Source organism: Ascaphus truei, chromosome 15, assembly GCF_040206685.1.
Source record: "Ascaphus truei isolate aAscTru1 chromosome 15, aAscTru1.hap1, whole genome shotgun sequence".
In the NCBI taxonomy this organism is placed as follows: Eukaryota; Metazoa; Chordata; class Amphibia; order Anura; family Ascaphidae; genus Ascaphus; species Ascaphus truei.
This window is the reverse complement of record NC_134497.1, coordinates 53,998,254-54,018,974: the sequence shown is the minus strand read 5'-3', so window position 1 is coordinate 54,018,974 and position 20,721 is coordinate 53,998,254. Positions and strand designations below refer to the sequence as shown.

Sequence of the window (20,721 nt, the reverse complement as noted above, 5' to 3'; positions counted from 1 at the left end):
GGGCCACAATCAGGCTCGGTTTTCAAGGTTATCCTGAAAACTGGGCCTGTTTGCGGCCTTCGAGGACTGGAGTTGTGCAGGCCTGACTGACTGTTCTGTACACCATCCTACTGTAAATCTTTTGACTTTCTGTACTTTAATAAAGGTGATGTTGCGTTTTTTAAATTTTATGAAGAAATATTTTTTTTTAATAACACCATACTGTTGTGCTGTACATGTTTTGACTTTTTGTACTTTAATAAAGGAGATGTTGCGTGTTTTAACTTGTATTAATAAAGAAATGTTTTTCCTTACTGTACACAGGACCTGTACAATTCCAGTCCCCGAGGGCCGCAAACAGGCCTTAAAACCGGGGCTGTTTGCGGCCCTCGAGGACTGGAGTTGTGCAGGCCTGACTGACTGTTCTGTACACCATCCTACTGTAAATGTTTTGACTTTCTGTACTTTAATAAAGGAGATGTTGCGTTTTTTAAATTTTATGAATACATTTTTTTTTAATAACACATACTGTTGTGCTGACTGTAAACCATACTAACATAATACATGTAGAATAAAAGCATACTTTTTATTTTTACGGGTTTATTATACAGTATATATAAAAAAGTATTGTATACGGTCTGAAAACATCAGCATAATGTTTCAGATATTCTATCCTAATCAATAACAACGGCCACTAAACTGTAGACACCGGTACGTGTTTTTTTTTACTCAGATTCAGCAATGTGCAAGTATTGTAATACAAAGCGATATTATCCATCGAAATCCCTCCATTTGCCGTTTTCCGCATGAGATGATATTCATTTCAAGAAGGTTCCAATGCGCATGCGCCTAGCTTTTCACCAATTGTGCTGTATCTACTGTAGAAGCCGCTCAGCCAATGATATTGCTTACAGGAGAATCGCTTGACTTTTGAATCGCACTCATTGATATTTTCAAAATAAAAAAAACAGAATAAAATACGGCAAGATTACTCACCATAGACTTTCCTAATCAGCTGGCGCTGAGTAACTGCCAGTCCCGTATTCTTGATCATACACATCGTTGACAGGTGACAGTGGGACTACTACACCTGTAGTCAACTGATTAGGCTGGAAATCGCTTAGGTACATGCAAGCTTGCTCGAAACTGTACGTGAAATCCGGCTCAGGCTGCAGGTATACGGGCAAGGACAGACAGCAAGGGTTGCCGGTCACCAGGTTTTCACTGACGGTCGGACCGTTATTGGAAGCTGTCGCTGTCGCATTGCTTGCCAGCGACTGATGTTTCTTAGTTGGTTTTAACACGACCTTTCGCCTTTTGCCGTCTCCATTATCATAGATACGGGAAAAACCCGGTGATACACACCAATACCCTCCAATAAAATCGGGATCAATACGGACAAAACATGGATCGCTACATAACTTTTTACTTATTTTACGCTTCCACACAGGAGCATCTGGCGTAATTTTGTAAAAGTCATAGTTTTCAATAAAATACTGATAAATTTGAACAACTGTTGCCATCTTATTATCTGTTGCATTAATCGCGGCCCATATTAAATAAGCGTACGTTCTGTCGGGTTTTTGGAACACGGACTGCAGTTCTGCACTCATGGCGGGATTCTCAGGACAATAACCAGACCAGAAAGTGTGCTTGTCTTTTTTTAATATGAAAAGTCTAAATTGATACATTATTGTAACTTCTTCCTTCAGTCCCAAGGCCAATTTACAATAGATTTTAAACACCTGCAAGTTGACACATTACTGAAGCGCATGCTCATTACCATTCATGAATAGCTGCCATCTGGCGGATACGCGAAGAATTGCAACCAATTAACATCGAACCATTATCAATAAACACATCAACCGCGCATAAACCGCGAATGTGAATGCAATATGAATGCGGTATAAATGAAGTACGAATGCTGCATGAACGTGGTGAAGTGCGGTGAAGTGTGTGGCATTTCTCTTTAAGAAAATGATCTCAAGGTCAGTTGGTTCATATTGGTCATCATTCATAAGTGAGTGTTACCCAAATCCGTTCAAGAGCCAACTGTGTCACAGAGTTTTCAGCTATGTAGTCATGGCCGAGTGGTTAAGGCGATGGATTTGAAATCCATTGAGGTTTCCACACACAGGTTCAAATCCTGCTGACTACGTTTATCTTTTTCAGCTGTGAAGTGTTTTTAAAACGGAACTGCACTTTTCATTTAGTTTATATCTGCTTGTCAAACCAATCTTTACTTACTGGAATATGTGGCACACTAAAGAAGAAAATACTCTGAATTCTTCAAACATTTCCCAAGTTATACATTTTAGGGTGCTGCAGGCTCTAAAACATTTAATAAAGGACTCCATTTCAATCCATGCTTTGTTTTCTATAGATAAGTATCACTATGCTGCAAGATATTGCTAAGAGGTCATGTGTGTGCAATACTTTGCACAACATATAATAGAGGAGAAATGGTTTAACCCTACAGAAATAACTTAATGTGACAAAGGATTGTGAGCACTTAAGTGTGAGAGTGAGGGATTTCTTCCACATTATAATTACAGATAATATTTGACTTCTTCTTAATGACCGTGCTAAGCACAGCATGTATAGAGATGTGTACATTCTTAACAGTCTGCCAAAACTATATTATTTAAATATATTGGGAATAATAAACTTTATAATTCAACTGCTTATCACACTTCAGCACAAATAGCTTTTTGTTATAATATGCATTTGTAATGTTTTTTTATTATCATTCACAAAAGCTAAGCAGTGCTTTCTAAACCTGTTGAAGGAAAAAACAACTTAGCTTGAATTTGACTGAAAAAATGGTCATTAATGTACTGTAATAATTGTAACTCTCTGAAGTTTACAGAAAATTAACAAATTAATCAAATGTAAACTTTATGGAATCTTTTGTGAAACAGACTGATTCTCATTAAGAACAAATGTACTTTCTGCTAGTATATCTGACATATAAATTATTATTGGTAATCATTCAAATCTTCACCTGAATTAATGAAATGATTATGAAAACAATCCCTTCATTGCTTTTAATTAAAGTTTAGCAAGAAGTACGAAAACCACATGTTCCTTTGTCCCTACACCATAATTAAGGGGGTTTTGTGTAGAAGACCAGACACTTGTTAATTCTTAATAATAATAAAAATGATAACTTTTTGGTGGAAACTGCTTTGCCCTTGTTCTTCTTGCCCTAATTGCACTATGACTCTGCTCTTCTAATCTCTGACATCCAAGTTAGATCATTTTCCCTTTACTCCTTTTAACCCCTTTTCTTTTTTTTCTGCCTCAGATCTGTTTCATACTGTACATTGAATGTGGTTAACAACAAGTATTGTTTAAATATAATTGGAATAATCAATGTTATAGTTCAAATTGTTATCACACTTCATCACAAATAGCTTTTTGTTATGAAAAAGAATTTGTAATGTTTTATTGTTATCATTCACAAAAGCTAACCAGGGCTTTCTAAACCTGTTGAAGGAAAAAACAACTTAGCTTGAATTTGACTGAAAAATGGTCATTAATGTACTGTAATAATTGTAACTCCCTGAAGTTTACAGAAAATTAACAAATTAATTAAATGTAAACTTTATGGAATCTTTTGTGATTCTCATTAAGAACAAATGTACTTTCTGCTAATATATCTGCCATATACATTATTATTGGTAATAATTCAAATCTTCACCTGAATGAATGAAATGATTATGATAACAATCACTTCATTGCTTTTAATCACAGTTTAGCAAGAAGTACAAAAACTACATGTTCCTTTGTCCCTACACTATAATTAAGAGGGGTTTGTGTAAAAGACCAGACACTTGTTAATTCTTTAAACTAAAGATAGTGTCATTTTCTATTGGTTTAGGAGATTTTGAAAAAATCAGGAAAAAGCTTTCTAATTTTTTTCCATGTAAATAGAATTAACACCATGCACTGCATGTTACCAGTGGAACTTTTCTTCTGCTTCTTCTCTTTCTTCAATATTTTAATAAATGATTTTGAGAAAACAAAATAATAAAAACGATGACTTTTTGGTGGAAACTGCTTTGTCCTTGGTCTTCTTGCCCCAATTGCCCTCCGACTCTGCTCTTCTAATCTCTGACATCCAAGTTAGATCATTTCCCCTTTACTCCTTTTTCATAGTTACATAGTAGATGAGGTTTAAAAAAGACGTACGTCCATCAAGTTTAACCTATGCTCAATTTAGACAACAGATACTTTATCCTATATCTATACTTACTTATTATTCCAGAGGAAGGCAACAAAGAAAACACAGAGTCATATAATCCAATGATATCTCATAAGGGAAAAAATAAATTCCTTCCTGACTTCAAGAATTGGCAATCGGATGAATCCTTGGATCAACATCCTTCCCAAGTATACTTATTTGGTATATATACCTTTCCTATCTAAAAAGATGTCAACCTGTTTTTGAACAAATCTATTGTATCTGCCATCACAGTCTCCATGGGTAATGAATGCCACATTTTTACTAAGTGCAGTATTGGCGGATCCGCTCATCCCCAGTTTATTTCCAACTTTTTGCGATGGGGCAATTTGGAGGTAAATTTGCCATTCTAGAGCGCCGAACAGCAGCAAGAAGCTGATCGGGGCTCCTAGAATTGCACGAGTTTTAGAAACTGGCGATGCGCTGCGAAAAAAGGCTTCTCGCCAAACGTTTGGCGGATTTTTTTGTACGCCAGGTTACCGCAGCTTCCTGAATATCTAGAGGCACTTTTGGCGGAAACCTGGCAAGAACTGATTTATCGGAGCTCTCTGCATAGGCCCCTAAGTCAGAAGCTGGGACGAAGTTATAAAAATAGAAGGTGGCAGTCACGGTTGGGTATTCTACCTGAAAAGAGTACCAGAAAGCCAGGGAGGACTTCCCAGTCAGGGTAAGCCTTTCAAAGAAGGCACCCTGCACTTATTTGAGGCTTGTTTTCGACCCCAGACCCCTAGTAAGTGTGTATTTCTACTGTATATTTTATATTCATTGTTGTCCGTGAGTTTCACTCAAATAAACCCCATTTTATTCCACTATCTTGTTTTGCCTATTGAATGATCCCTGAAAGGTATAAAAGGTGTTAAAAGTGCTAGGCTCCCGTGACATTTGGCTAGACAATAAGATATTAGTACTGGAATACATTGTATATTTGCATAACTTACATTTATACAGGCAGCAATATTATGTCTTAGTGGTTGTGGACAAAATACTGTATGTAGCTATCCCCGCCCATCTCATACAGAAAAATACATCCTGTATGTTTGATATATATATATCAAGGAAGAGTAGGCTTGGAAAGTGGAACTAATCAGTGCTTAGGGAAATCATAATTCTAGTGCAGTGTTATAATAGTCAATCTTTCTAAAAAGACTAACAATATGTATACTATTGCCTAGACTTTCATATTCAATGTCATACATTATTCATTCGAAGTCAACCATGGCCTTGAAAAAATACCAACTTTATAAGATAACTCACCGTGAAATGCTCCATGAAGGAAAACTATCTATAATAATCAAGAAGATTATAAAATGGGTTTGGAGGCGCAAATTGTAATAAATGTATAATGCACTTCCCCTGACTGAGTAGAAGAAAGCTAGGCATTTTGACTCCATTTATGATATGGGATCACTCTTTTACAAAAAGTAAATATGCAACCCTGTTCAGCATAATCTTGATGCAAAAAACTCTAGCATTTCCAGGAAAAGGTGAAAAGGCTGCAGAAAACACAGTCACTTAGCTATGTTGTTCTCATTCTTCATATATGACTTTTAAGGACATACTGTACATTGCTGAAGTCCATTTTATCCAGATGACAAAATCTATATGTCACCACCAGGATGGCCGAGTGGTTAAGGCGTTGGACTTAAGATCCAATGGATATATGTCTGCGTGGGTTCAAACCCCACTCCTGGTATTGCTTTGTTTTGTCAATTAAGAATATTGAATACCTCTTTCCTTGACATGTTTATTTTGTTGATACTTTTGCCATAGTCCACATATTGATAGTTCATATTTGTCATCATTCAAAAGTGAGTGTTACCCATATCCGCTCAAGAGCCATCTGTTTGACAGAATTTGGTAGTCATGGCCGAGTGGTTAAGGTGATAGATTTGAAATTCATTAGGGTTTCCCCGTGCAAGTTCCAATCCTGCTAACTTCATTGTCCTTTTTCAGTGGTAAAGTGTTATTAAAAACTTCACTGCAGCTGGACTTCCGGTGACGTCAGCCGGCATGGTTGCTTGAGGGAACAGCTCCCGAGACTCCCTGCTTAAAGGCAACTAGAACAAATAAAAAAAACAATAAAAACAAATACCTTTTTGGGGACCCAACTGGCTAAACGCCTAGAGATGGCAAATAAACTCAAAAGAGCAGTGAATCAGCACATTGCTAAGTTCTGTGCGAGCATACAGAAACCGACGGGCCGAGGAACTGAACTCCCAAGATGGAGCAGAAGAAAATTCTCAGGGGACTGATATGAACCCATGCGGGGCTGAGGGCGGGCTGCGGGAGACAGAAGAGACAGTAGAGGTTTCAAAAGCCTATTTGGAACAACTATTTGAACAATTTTCAACAAAATGAGGCACAACTTTCAAGAAGAACTACAAATGGCTATAACTGGGGTTAAAGCTGAAATAAAGGAATTGGCAGGGCGCACAGACAAGGTTGAAACCAGTCTGGAGTAGGTGATTTACTCCCAAAACGCTGCGGAGGACGAGATATGCCGCCTGGGAAATGAAATCAATTCCCTGAAGGAATCCATTGAGGATCACGAAAACAGAGATCGCCGCCAAAACATCTGGATCCGCAACATCCCTGAAGAAATAAAAATGGAGAATCTCAAAACTTACCTGGAAGAACTGTTCCTGTCCCTGATCCCAGAGCTTGCCACCAGGGACTTAGAGATATATCGCTCTCATAGAGCACTAGGTTCCCGCTCGGAGGATCCTAGAAGGAGAAGAGATGTCATCATACGGATGCACTCTTACTCCATAAAAGAAAAACTGGTGTCAGTGTGCAGAGAGAGAGGGGAAATCAATTTCCACAACAAAGCCCTTCAAGTGTATAATGATCTCTCCAGAGCCACCATACAATGAAGACGCAACATGAAGCCCCTAATAAAAATATTAAACATCCAAAAAATCCGATACAGGTGTGGATTTACGTTCAAAATTATCGTACAGCAGAACGGCAAGATTAGGTCAATCTCAAGACCAGAAGAAGCCCCAGCCTTTCTAAAATCACTTGGTCTGCCGGGGCTGGAAATCCTGGAAGAGGAGGAGGAGCCGAGTTCCCGCCACCCTGCGCTCCCGCATAGAGCTTCTGAGAGGATCGCCTCTCAGAGAGTCCCCAGAACCACGGAGTCTTAACAGCCAGGAACCAGAATAAGAAAACCACCGCCCCCGGAGCTGCTTTGCCTCATCTATTACCTCCAGCCCCTGGAGTCCTGATAAAGAATCACATGCCACCACCATAGCCTTGGGCCGCCCGGAATTGAGAGCCACATGAGCGCCCCCTTAACACCTCTCTATCTGGTCCCCATCCAGCTGGAGGGGAAGGGTTGCTCTTGCTTGGCTTGCTCCTGGCCTGCCCCCTCCTACCGTGGGCTCCCCTGGTGTCCTTCCCGCCTTGCCCCTCTACTACCGGTCACATGGATGCTGCACTGGACGGACGGTCGCCCCCCCCCTTGGTGGCCCTTCCCCCACCCCCCCTTGTCCGGTTCAATTTGTGATTGCCGCATATCCCTTGCTGTTCCTCCCCTGCTCCGGTCCCCCCACCCCCGTTCCTGACCCCTCCGCTCCTGCCCCCTCCACTAATACCATGTCCCTACTTGTCCTCTGGGGCCCAGATTCTCTCCCCAATATTAGGGAGTGTCTTCCGGAGAGTGTCGAGGTGGCACCTACCGGTCGGCGCCCCCGGGGGGGGGTTGTCTCCGTGGAGGATCTGTCTGCACTCTATGCTCCCGGGGAGGAGGGGGGTTGGAAGTGCTCTCCTAACGAATATCGGGACATTCTGGGGGCCCCGAGAAGGAGTACCCACAAATCTGAAAGGAGGGGGAGATATTAGGGCACCTGAGGGGAGGACACGTATCCTAAATCTCAATTGTCAGGTCTGTTTCTTTTCATACCTGGCCGGAAAATACCTTCATTGGCCTTTGTTTTTTTTCCCTGGGGGTTGTGCCCGAAGCTGACCATAAAAATCTCTCTGTGGATACTGAGGTTTCCAAGGGGATCCCTCCTTGGGGGGGTGTAAATATAGGTTATGGGAATATTGAATTGAACCTCCTGTTTGTACATAGTTTTCACTGTTGATGTTTCTAAGGTTTTTAATTTATCTGCTCAGTACCTTCCTCCCCCCCTTCCTTCCCCCCCTCCCCCTTCCTTTTCACCCTCATCCCCCCTCCCCCCCTTCCTTCCCACCTCCCCCCTCCCCCTTCCTTTACCCCCCTCCCCCTTCCTTTACCCCCCAAACCCACTCCCCCCTCCCCCCTTCCTTCCACCCCACCCCCCCTTCCCCACCCTTCCTTTCCCCCCTCCCCCCTTCCCCACTTCCTTTCCCTCCTCCCCCCACACTTCCCTTTCCCCCTTCCTTTCCCCTCTCCCCCTTCCTTTTCCCCCCTCACTCCTTCCTTTCCCCTTCCTTCTTCCCCTCCCACCCCTTCCTCCCGCCCCTCCCCCTTCCTTCCCCCGCTTCCTTAATTCCCCCATTCCTTCCCCCCCTTGCCTTCCCTTCCTTTGCTTCCCCCCATCCCCCAATCCCCCCATCCCCCCTTCCTTCCTCCTCCTTTACTTCCCCCCTCCTCCCCCTTCCTTCCCCCCTCCCCCCTTCCTTCCCCGCTCCCCCTTCCTTACCCCCATTCCTTCCACCCCTCTCCCCCTTCCTTCCCCCCTCCACCCTTCCTTCCCCCCCTCTCCCCCTTCCTTCCAGCCCTCCCCCTTCCTCCCCCCCCGTGGTTTTGGCCTGCATCCACCCCTCCCCCTACGCCCCAATGTCCTGCCAAATCCCTATAAGGTTTAGGATTCAAGAGTTAAAAATACTCTCTCAAAGAAAGCTTAAATGGTTTTATTCACTTTATAAATCTGCAGGGGGTCAGGGACGTCTCCCTTGACCCACACCTGTGTGGACCACCTAGGAAGCTCTCACATGGGCAATAGGCCCAAAAACCTCCTCACTAGAGTGACGGAGGATACCAACACTGGATTTGTAAGGAACCCATTTTCATTCTGCTTCCCATCTCTCCCCTCCCCCCACTTGCTCCCAGCCTCCTCCCCCCCCCTTCCCTCCCCCCCAGGCATCCATATCTACCACTAGCGGGACTCTAAAAACAAGGAATGGAAAACCCCGGCATAAAAAGAGAACTACGACAATCGAGCCTCCACCCTGGGAAAGTGGATAAGCCCATACGTGCTCACAAACATAGACATACATGGCTTCCCTAGATTCAATAAAATTAATATCTATGAATGTCAAGGGGCTCAACTCACACAGGAAAAGGAAAATCGCCCTTCAGGAGCTGAAAAAAACCAAGAGGGATATACTTTTCCTCCAAGAAACACACTTTAATTCAAATACCCCCCCCAAACTCATTCAAACATCTATATCCCCAAGCATATTATGCTTCCTACTTCGTGAAAATAAGAGGAGTAGCTATCCTATTCAAACATAATACTCCCTTTATAATGGAAAAAATAGTCAAAGACCTGGGAGGCAGGTTCCTTGTGATTCAGGGTTCCCTCTCAGGATCTCCTGTAACCCTATGTAACATATATGCTCCGAATGACCACCAAACTGAATTTTTGAAAGAGGTCCTAGAGTCTTTAGACCCGCTCTCCCTCTCCTCACTGATTGTAGCAGGAGATTTTAATATGTCAAGTATCCCGGAAGTGGATAAATCAGACCCCTCAGAGTCTGGACACTCCAGAACTACTCTCAAAAAAGCGAAGGAGTTTAAAGAAATAATGCAAAGCTTCTCCCTGTTAGACATATGGAGAGCCCAGCACCCAGGTCAGCGGGACTATACGTTTTTCTCGGCCCCTCATCAGTCCTATTCGAGGATTGACTATTTTTGGGGTACCAAAAATATTCTCCTGGCATCCGCCCAGTCTAACATAGGATCTATATCCTGGTCGGACCATGCCCCTATCGAATTAGCGCTCTCCCTGCCCTTTAGCAAAAACAGTAAATATCCCTGGAAATTAAACGACTCTCTGTTAAATTTGCAAGAAACAGAGAGCGTAATTAAACAAAAACTCAAAGAATATTTTCGACTAAACAAAGGCTCAGTGTCCTCCCCGACAACGCTCTGGGAGGCACACAAGGCCTCAATTAGAGGGGACCTTATTTCTATCGCAGCATATAAAAAAAAGAAAAAAGAAAACAATATAAAGTGGCAGAGGACAATTTGGCCAATATCGAACAAAAGCACAAACAGAACCCCTCAAAAAACTATATAAATTATTAGAAAGAGCTCGAATGGAGCTCCAAAAAATACAACTAGAAGAGGTAGAGAGAGCGCTAAGGTGGACAAACCAACGGTTCTACGATAAGGGCAATAAGGCTGACAGGCTCCTAGCTAATAAATTAAGAGGTCTGAGAGTTAAATCTCAAATCCCAGCAATCCGTACCAAAACAGGAGCGACAACATACAAAGAAAAAGAAATAGCGAAAGAATTCTCAAATTTCTATACCAAACTATACAATCTAGATTCTAACCGAGGTGCACGTACAGGGTCTAAGGCAATATCAAAATATCTTAAACAATGCAACCTTCCAAAGCTATCAGAGGCAGATACGCAGACATTAAATAAAAAAATCTCTCAGGAAGAACTTGCAGAAGTAATAAGCCAACTCAAAACTAATAAAACACGAGGCCCAGACGGCTTTTCCAACCTGTACTACAAAAAGTTCAAAACGGTGCTGTCCCCGTTTATCCTTGAAATGTTCAACACCTTTCTGGAAGGTGGGGAATTCCCAACCTCACTCTCAATGGCCAACCTAGCGATTATTCATAAAGAGGGCAGAGATCCTCTTCAATGTGGGAGTTATAGACCCATATCTCTGTTAAACTCAGATTTTAAAATCTTCAGCAAAATTATAGCGAATAGACTTACTCCAATCCTCCCAAAGCTTATACATTTGGACCAAGTGGGCTTTGTCTCAGGCAGACAAGCCTCGGACAACACCCGTAAGGTCATAGATATCGTGGACCATGTGCACCAGACCGGATCAAAAGCGATTCTATTAAGTTTAGACGCTGAAAAGGTGTTTGATAGAATAAAGTGGGCATTTTTAGATCAGGCAATGTTACAATTTGGCTTCTATGGCCCATTCCGAGATGGCATTAGAGCCCTCTACAGGACGCCCACTGCCTATGTTAACTCCCAGGAGGAGACTCGGATCCCATCAAAATGAAAAATGTTACTAGGCAAGGATGCCCACTGTCCCCTCTCCTCTTCGCATTATCGATCGAACCCCTGCTGGCAATAATCAGAGACGATATAAATATCCAGGGTATCCAGATAGGAGATAAAAACTGCATGATCTCACTATTTGCTGATGATATAATACTATCACTAGCTAACCCACTGATATCTCTTCCAAATTTACAATCTCAACTAGACTACTTTGGCCAGGTCTCAGGATACAAAATAAACAATGACAAGTCTGAAGCACTAAATTTAACGCTCCCTGCCCAAGAGGTCAAGCTCTTACAAGCAAACTTTAAATATAAATGGTCCCAAACACACATCAAATATTTAGGAATATACATAACAAACACATACAATTTATTATACCAATATAACTACCCACCTCTATTTGAAAAAATAAAAAAAGATCTTCAGACCTGGACCGACTATCAAATATCCTGGATCGGAAGGATAACAGCAGTGTAACAGTGGAGTTATCCCAGTTCAGGTAATGTATATCTAATCCAGCAGTGTGGTGGTTAACTGCTGCTAGTCAATTAACAAACACCACCTGCCGGATTAGATGCCTTAGAAAAGCCTGTCTTTTGAGACAGGAAGTGAGACTCTTTAGCACACACCTGAGCTGAACTTGGAGACAAACAGTCTTGAGCCCTGCCAGAAGAAAAAGCAGAGCTGCTTTCAAGACACAGGGGAAACTTCTAAACCTGAATGCTGACACACCCTGAGGAAAAGGGAGCTGATCCAGGGACAGAGAAGATTTTCCCTCCAAACCACAAGGAACAGATAAGACTTTCATTTATGAAACTTCTTATATCTGCTTAATTCATGTTATATGTTTGGGGCTGGGAGACATGCTTATCTAAGGGAGTTGTGAACTGCATAGTATTTCACTAGAAATACTCCCAAGAGAATAGAAGCTTTGTTTACCCCTTGGTTGGATGGTTTCCTGATGTTAAGGAAACAGGCGCAATAAAAGGCTTATTTAATTTCACTATAATCAGTCTCCCTTGCATACCTCTGTGAGCGTCCACCTACATATGGTGTCCGAAGTGGGACGAGAGGAACTTTGAAGTTAGAAAGGACCGGAGATTTGTTCTGTGAAATTTTGTTATGCTTTTTGCCTACAAACAGTCTGAGCAACTTTAAAAAAAAAAAAAAAATCTCATGCAGCAGAGATCAGAGTTAAAGTGATACACACCACTGCACTGAAACTTACAAAACCACGGATGGACTCTTTTCCCCAATCCCAAGAGGAGAGAGAGACTGCAGAAGCAGGTAAAACCTTATTTGCCTATCACAATAAAGTGTAATATGGTCATTGAAATAGGGGGTTTGCCTTCCAGCCATAGTCAGGGTTCAAGAAGTGAGTTAGCCCTTGAAAGGGATAGTCGTTTGTTATTTTCAAATGTTTAGCTGAAGCAGTGAATACAGATGGTGACCCATGAGCGGTACTGATTCTGCAAGTAAAGGCTGCCACACCGCATAGGACTACCAGTTGTGAATGGAGTATATGCAGAAAATGTGAAAATTGATGCAAGACTGTGCTGAAGCAGGGGAATTTTCAGTAAACAAGTGCTGAGGGTAAAATTGCCTACTAGAAAAAAAGGAATTGCTGAAAGTGTGAAGAGTGAATGTCATAATACCCAAAGTTGAGACTGAACTCAAACAGAAAATCACATTATTTGGCTGAAGCAGAGAGATTGCACCTAGCAAGTAAATGGTGTAAAGCAAACAGAAGTTTTTACCTAGCAACTACACATTCAGCATACCTAATGAGAGATTAAATCTAGCAAGTAAATGGTGTAAAGCAAATAGATGTTTTTACCTAGCAACTGCACATCTTGTATACCTGATAAGAGAAAATGCATGCACAGTGCTGCTGATATTGTAAAACTTACCCAAGAAAGAAAAAGTCTACAGAGATGCCTGTGAGAGCTACGACCTCTACAAGCAAAATATGCCCACCTGTAGGACTACCACAATTGGGGGTTCTAGCAAATACAGTGGCAACAGCTGCAATAGCGCCTCCTGAGGTCAGGAAAAAAATTACACCTGATAGCCTAAAAATGGAGGACAAGATGCAGCGTTCCTGTAATGAACCTTACCCCACGGAATAGTGGCCCTTCCAGTCTAATAAAGAGGAAGACATCTCTCACAGGGAACCCAAACCGAGTCACACCCACAAAACACCCCAAGAAAGGTGGGGGTGCCTGAACTCGGCACGAACCGAAAAGACCGCTCACTTTGATGATGAATATGATCAGCAGGAGAAAGAGCGGGAGCAATGGATCACCGTATATTTCCGTCAGCTATTAAAGTTGCAAGAAAAGCTGGGTGGATCCAGTGACGCTGCTAACATTTCAATTGAAGATGGAGACCCCAGTATCCCTGAAGGGACGGTGTCATCCAAATCAAAAAGGCGGAAAAAGAAAAGCGGTTCTTCACGTACCGTGGAAGGAACAGACATGTCCGCATATCCTGTGGAGGAAACGGGGGGCCGAGTTGCCCTGCAGCCTAGAGAAAATGGAGAATTCGTCCCGCGGTTAACCGAATATCCAGAGGGCCCAAAGCAGAATTCGTGTACCCCAAAGAAGTGTCTGTCCGGTGCCAACAGTGAGGAACCCTCAACCAACCATCCCAGGGAAGCGGAGCCAGAAACAGTTAGTGTCGATCTTTTGACCAGCCCTGAGGATGTCCTGAAAAATGCCAGGTGTGACTGTGATATACTCCGTGAACAATTGAAACAAAAGAAAGATGGTTACGCGGAGCTACTGAAAAATAACGTGAAGCTACAGGAACATGTGCTCGCAATGTACTCTGCAGCCAGGACAGAATTGGACGATCTCAAGACTGAGCTAGATACTGCAAATGCTACTATTTCCGCCATGGATGAAAAGCAGAGCCAATCTGATAAAATGATGACTCAGCTGAAGCGGAGCTATGAGGAGGCACTAAAGCAGATGACAGTCTTTCAGCAAGAGGTTCACACTCTTCGCATAGAGCTGAATGCCTCACAACAGGAGGTCAACAATGTCCGGACAGAGGTGGACGTATCTCAGAAAGAGTTTCAGACACTCACCAGAGCACTGGATGCCTCACATCATGAGACCAACAGCTGCCGCACAGATCTGGAAGTTTCCAGAAAGGAACTACACAGTCTCACTGAGGAGCTGAACATATCTAAAGAAACTATTGTCAATCTTGATACAGATCTCAAAGTCTCTCAGAAGGAGCTTCAGACCCTCAACCTAGAGAAGGAAGTCTCACGCCAGGAGACTGTCATTCTCAAAGCAGATGTGCATAAATGGAAGGAGGACTGCAAATAGGCTCTGAATAGTACAGAGACTGAAAAAGGAGAAAATTCAAGATAAAAAAGAGAGAACTTAAAACTGAAAGAAGAACATTTTCAGTTGACAGACCAAGTCAAGGAAAAGAATGAAAAGCTGCACGAGCTTAAGGAAATAAATAGACTTTTGGAAGGTGAGAAGTTTGAAGCAGAGCACCGACTGCAGAACCAACTGCAAGGTCTGCGTACGCACCTCGAGGAGAAGCAGCGAACTCTGCAGGAAGAAAATCTGCAGGCTGTTAAAGAAATTCAAGTGCTGCAGGAATGTCTGATGACCCAGTATGTCCCCGCAAAGCAGCATGAGAAACTGAAGGCTACCCTGAGCGTCACCAAAGCATCGCTAGAGGCCAAGCTTAGAACCCAGGTGACCCGGCACAAAAGGGAGCACAAGAAGGTCCAGAAACTAAAACAAGTAACTGTGGCACGAGCAAAGAAATTCATAGTGCTTCACAATGCAATAAAAATGTGGAAGCAAGCTCAGAGAAAGCAAAGCGTGCAGATAAATTCCCTGAGAAGAGACTTGCAAGACGCATTCAAAAAACAGGGATCTCTCGCGGATGAGATTACAGTCCTACAAGGACAAGTATTGACCCTGACTAAGCGTCAGTATCCCACAGCCTCAAAAACCCATGAAGACAAGGGTACAGTGAGAGCTGGGAATACCGCTCATCTGAGAGACAAGGTTGCAAAATTTGAACCACCTAAACAAGCACTAGCAAAACCTTCAGCCACCCAACAGGCAACAAAAGAAGGTACACGTGCTGAATCAAAACCAGAAGAATCCTTAGCTGATGAAGCTGAAAAGATGGGACATTCTCTGGAAGTGGGTGTGGAATTGCAACTTAACCCCAAAGAGGCTGAACTAGCAACCCCATTGAGTGGGAAAAGGGCAGAGAGACAGCTTCAAGAGCGGAAAACTCAAAGGGCTGTTTTTAAACGCTCTGCAACTGCTGCCATACAGTATGCCTACAATAAGACCAGCAACCGACGCGAGGGAAATCTCATGACCGCGCACATAGTAAGAAGACTATACTTAGAAAAAATCCTCCTCGAGCGACTGAGGAGTGCTGATCTCAAGCACCTTCAGGAGGAGACACGAATAAACTGGAGAAAGGGCTCCAATCCCAGAAGGACTGAGGGTTCTCTTCCTCCATCCACTCTCATTCAAGTCACAGAAATAACAAGAATGAGAGTGGAAGGATGGGCTTTGGCCGTGGCAAGCCCAAGCTTCCCACAAACAGGGGAGGTATGTAACAGGGGAGTTATCCCTGTTCAGGTAATGTACCTCTAATCCAGCAGTGTGGTGGTTAACTGCTGGTAGTCAATTAACAAACACCACCTGCCTGATTAGATGGCTTAGAAAAGCCTGTCTTTTGAGACAGAAAGTGAGACTCCTTAGCTCACACCTGAGCTGAACTTGGAGACAAACAGTCTTGAGCCCTGCCAGAAGAAACAGCAGAGCTGCTTTCAAGACACAGGGTAAACTTCTAAACCTGAATGCTGACACACCCTGAGGAAAAGGGAGCTTAACCAGGGACAGAGAAGATTTTCCCTCCAAACTACAAGGAACAGATAAGACTTTCATTTATGAGACTTCTTATATCTGCTTAATTCATGCTATATGTTTGGGGCTGGGAGACATGCTTATCTAAGGGAGTTGTGAACTGCATAGTATTTCACTAGAAATACTCCCAAGTGAATAGAAGCTTTGTTTACCCCTTGTTTGGATGGTTTCCTGATGTTAAGGAAACAGACGCAATAAAAGGCTTATTTAATTTCACTATAATCAGTCTCCCTTGCATACCTCTGTGAGCGTCCGCCTACAAGCAGTAAAAATTAATATCTTGCCCAGGCTGTTATACTTCTTCCAAACTCTCCCGATAAAAGTTCCGATCAGGGAGCTCAAAAATATTCAAAATAGAATCTTTCAATTTATCTGGAAGCACAAAAGACCGCGGGTTGCAAGATCGGTAATGCTAGCACTGAGATCGGGAGGGGGATGGGGGTACCAGATATCATCAAATACTACCATGCGGCCCACCTAAAACAAGCAGTAATGTGGAACTGTGAACCAACAACTTGCGGTTGGCTGGGGATCGAGTCCTCCTATGTGGGCCCTTCCACTCTAGCGGTGGAGCTATGGAGCTCCGGGGAAGGGGAGAGCCCAGCGGGAAGATTTAAACTTGGGGCGATGAGGTGCACATGGGACATTTGGTCCAAAAGCAAAAAAAGATATGACCTCTCCAACCACCCCTCAAGCCTGATCCCGATAGTCCATCATCCTGGATTCCCGCCGGGGTGTTCCCCCAAATATGTGGAGCAACTCAGAAATATGGACATACTGGCAGCAAAAGACCTCATTAAAGAAGGAGAGATCCTCTCCTGTCAGGAGTTAAAGCAAAAGCCCCACAGACAGAACCTCCCAATATATAGCTACTGCTGCGGCCAAGTTTATTCGAGCATTTGCCCGTTCTTGGCCGCAGCAGTAGCCTGGCGCGCGCCCGAGTGTGACGGGCACGCGCCGAAGCAGCGGAAGAGCGCCCTCCGATCGGGGCGCTCTCCCTACCGCTGCCGGGTCCGCCGGGTCCCCCGGAACCCCCTGCCGCCGTCCCGCAGATCGCGGGACACCAGGGCTCCCTCGGAGAGCCCTGGACGCGCGTGCAGGGGGCGCAGGCTCCCGAAGACGCGTGACCGCGCGTCTATGACGCGCGGCACGCCGAGGGGCGGCCACTAGCAAGCCGGGAAATCTCCCGGCTTGCGGTACCGACCACACTGCAATAAAGTGTGTCGGTACTGTATCTACAGATCCGACACTTTCTCCAAACGGTGTCTCAGAAAAACAAATTTACTACCTTAACGAACTTTGAGAAATTATGTATGGAAGGCCCTTACAGAGGAGGTTTGATCTCGGAGATATAAACGGGGATAGCATCTCATGCAACTCCCCAATCTCACAATTATATGCAGAAATGGGCTGAAGACCTAAACATAGACATAGATAGGGAAGACTGGAGGGATATCTGGGAATCGGCAGCTAAAACATCAATTTGCACAGTCACAAAAGAAAACATATACAAAATTTTGTTCCAATGGTACCTAACCCCAAGTAGACTGAACCAGATCTTCCCAGGAACTCCAGATCTCTGCTGGAGAGGATGGGGTATGAGAGGGGATATGGTCCATATCTGGTGGAACTGCCCATGAATTCAGATATTCTGGACCATGGTACAAGGCCTGATTCTCGAGAGCACGGAACTGAGAGTGCCTATAGACCCGCTGACATTCCTGTTAGCAAAACCAATAGAGGAACATCAATCTCCAGTAAGCAAACTTATATCATTTATATTAACGGCGGCTCGATGATCCATAGCAGCTGCATGGAAAAACATACACCGCCCATATAGACGTACAGTCATATTAAGAGTTAACTACGTTAAACTAATGGAAAAACTATCAGTCCAATTAAACCACACCCTTGACAAATTTGATAAGATATGGGAACCCTGGTCCCTAGACTAAAACAACCACAATACTGAAAGGAAACACTCCTTCCATAAACTTAGGAACCCCAAGTAGACAGACTTAAACCCCCTCCCCTCTCCCCCCCATCCATCCCCCCTCTTTGCCTTCCCCTCTTCCTTCTCTCTCTACCTTTTCTCAAGATCTACCTATTTCATAGGTACATAAGCACGACTCACATGATTGAATTACAAAATCGATATGGTACTCGCTTTGTTCTAGAAATGCTGTATTTTATGTTAAAAATCCACAAATGCTTAGTTGAACAACAGTCTTGTGATACGTAAGTCAATGTTTAAAGAGATGTTACTGTATTGTGAAAACAATAAAAAAGATTTAAACAAAAAAAAACCTTCACTGCACTTTTCAATTTGTTTGTATCTGCTTCGCAAAGCAATCTTTACTTACTGGAATATGAGGCACACTAAAGAAGAAAACACTCTGAATTCTTTAAACATTTTCCAAGTTATACATTTTAGGGTGCTGCAGGCTGTAAAACATTTAATAAAGGACTCAATTTCAATAGATGCATTGTCTTCTATTGATAAGTATCTCTATGCTGCAACATAGTGCTAAGAGGTCATTTGTGTGTAATACTTTGCACAACATAAAATAGAGAAACGATTTACCCCTACAGAAATAACTTAAGGTGACAAAGGATAATGAGCACTTTAGTGTGAGAGTGAGGGAATACTTCCACTTTATAATTACAGATACAGTGGCAGCTGCCTTTAGCCTCGTGCCGCTGTAGCGGTGCAACTCTGATAACCGCGGAAAGATGCATTTTCTTTTTTTTTTGTCCGGAGTGTATTGCGGTATTTTAGCGCTCGTAATATTAGCATTTTATTATCGCTTTCTGCAATACTGCAATACCGTCTAAAAATTCAGGGAGGCGTTTGCATTTTCAGTGCTGTGTGTCTCATTTGAAAATTGTTGAAACGCATACGCGTTTACAGTACTGTAACAGTATCACATTTTGGCATATACAGCGCTCTCCCCTCGCTCGCCCCTGCACACACTCAGGATAATTTGCTGCACTGCAGGGTATTTCAACTTCATATCTTCTCTACAGTGCAGTACACCTCTCCCACACCATTCCTTTGAATGTGTTTCTTTGTGGTTTCAATCACATTCCTGCTTGCTTGCGAAGTTCAAGAGTGATTTTTTATTTTTATTTTCTCCACAAGCCTGCCTAAACCATCTTGATATGACGATATTCAATCTGTGCTGTAGCTTTTGACTGCGACACTGTGCGTTTGACTGCACATGGTTGATTTGTGTGCTTTTTATGTACTGTATTTGGGGGTGTAGGGATCAAATTATTATCATGACCTGCCTTTTGAAAATATGCCATTTCTTTGAACTGCAGTACAGCTAATCATTCATGCAGCTGTACCCTGTACCCCCCTCCCCCCGCACACACACAAGGCTCACTCAAGGATTTGAAACTCTTATCGACAGACACCTCTCCAGAGCCATTCTGTTTCTAAAGCTTGCCATTGTGTTTTTAATCCGTCCCTAGCCAAACATCACCTCTCTGCGCCTGCGTGTAATCCTGTTTGGGATGGGAGCTACAGTAAATAGCTGATGATTACTGCGCATGCGTCTGTAAGTTCGCCACTGCTTGCTTGCGAAATTCAAGAGTGAGTGACCAAAAAAAAAAAAAATTCACCTCATTTTTTATTTTTATTTTCACTACAAGCCTGCATAAACCATCTTGATATTACGATATTCAATGTGTGCTGTAGCTTTTGACTGCGACACTGTGCGTTTGACTGCACATGGTTGATTTGTGTGCTTTTTATGTACTGAATTTGGGGGAGTAGGGGTCAAATTATTATGATGACCTGCCTTTTGGAAATATGCCATTTCTTTGAACTGCAGTACAGCTAATCCTTCATGCAGCTGTACCCTGTACCCCCCTCTCCCACGCACACACACAATGTTCGCTCAAGGATTTGAAACTATTATCGACAGACACCTCTCCAGAGCCATTCCGTTTATAAAGCTTGCCATTGTGTTTTTAATCCGTCCTTAGCCGAGTATCACCTCTCTGCGCCTGCGTGCCTAATTTTCCTATTGTTGTCTTAGAGTCACCTCTCTGTAATCCTCTTTGGGAAGGGAGCTAGCTGATGATTACTGCGCATGACTCACCCATCCAACACCCCAACCCTGTGAGGCTTATTTACGGTAACGCTTTTGAAAATCCCTTCTCGAATTTGATATGTAAATCTGATTTGCACAGCACTGTGAAATTGAGAGTTAAAAAAAACATTATCTGATTCATGCTGTTGATGCAGTAAATTACCACTTTTTATCATTCTTTCTTTTTCTTTGGTGTAGGTGTGGGGGGGGGGTTGTCAATGATTATGATTATCATGAATGTAAAGAAATATTTCTTTTATTTTATCAGGAACAAAAAGCAA

At 43.0% G+C, this 20,721-nt stretch overlaps 2 non-coding genes across 2 annotated transcripts; both read left to right on the top strand.

Annotated features, from left to right (window-relative positions):
• Positions 1 to 2,055: 2,055 nt before the first annotated feature.
• Positions 2,056 to 2,137, top strand: TRNAS-UGA (transfer RNA serine (anticodon UGA)). Its single transcript has one exon. It is a non-coding gene; the product is annotated as a tRNA-Ser (tRNA).
• A 3,698-nt stretch (positions 2,138 to 5,835) lies between these two features.
• TRNAL-UAA (transfer RNA leucine (anticodon UAA)) lies at positions 5,836 to 5,918 on the top strand. The gene has a single exon. It is a non-coding gene; the product is annotated as a tRNA-Leu (tRNA).
• The last annotated feature ends 14,803 nt before the right edge of the window (positions 5,919 to 20,721 follow it).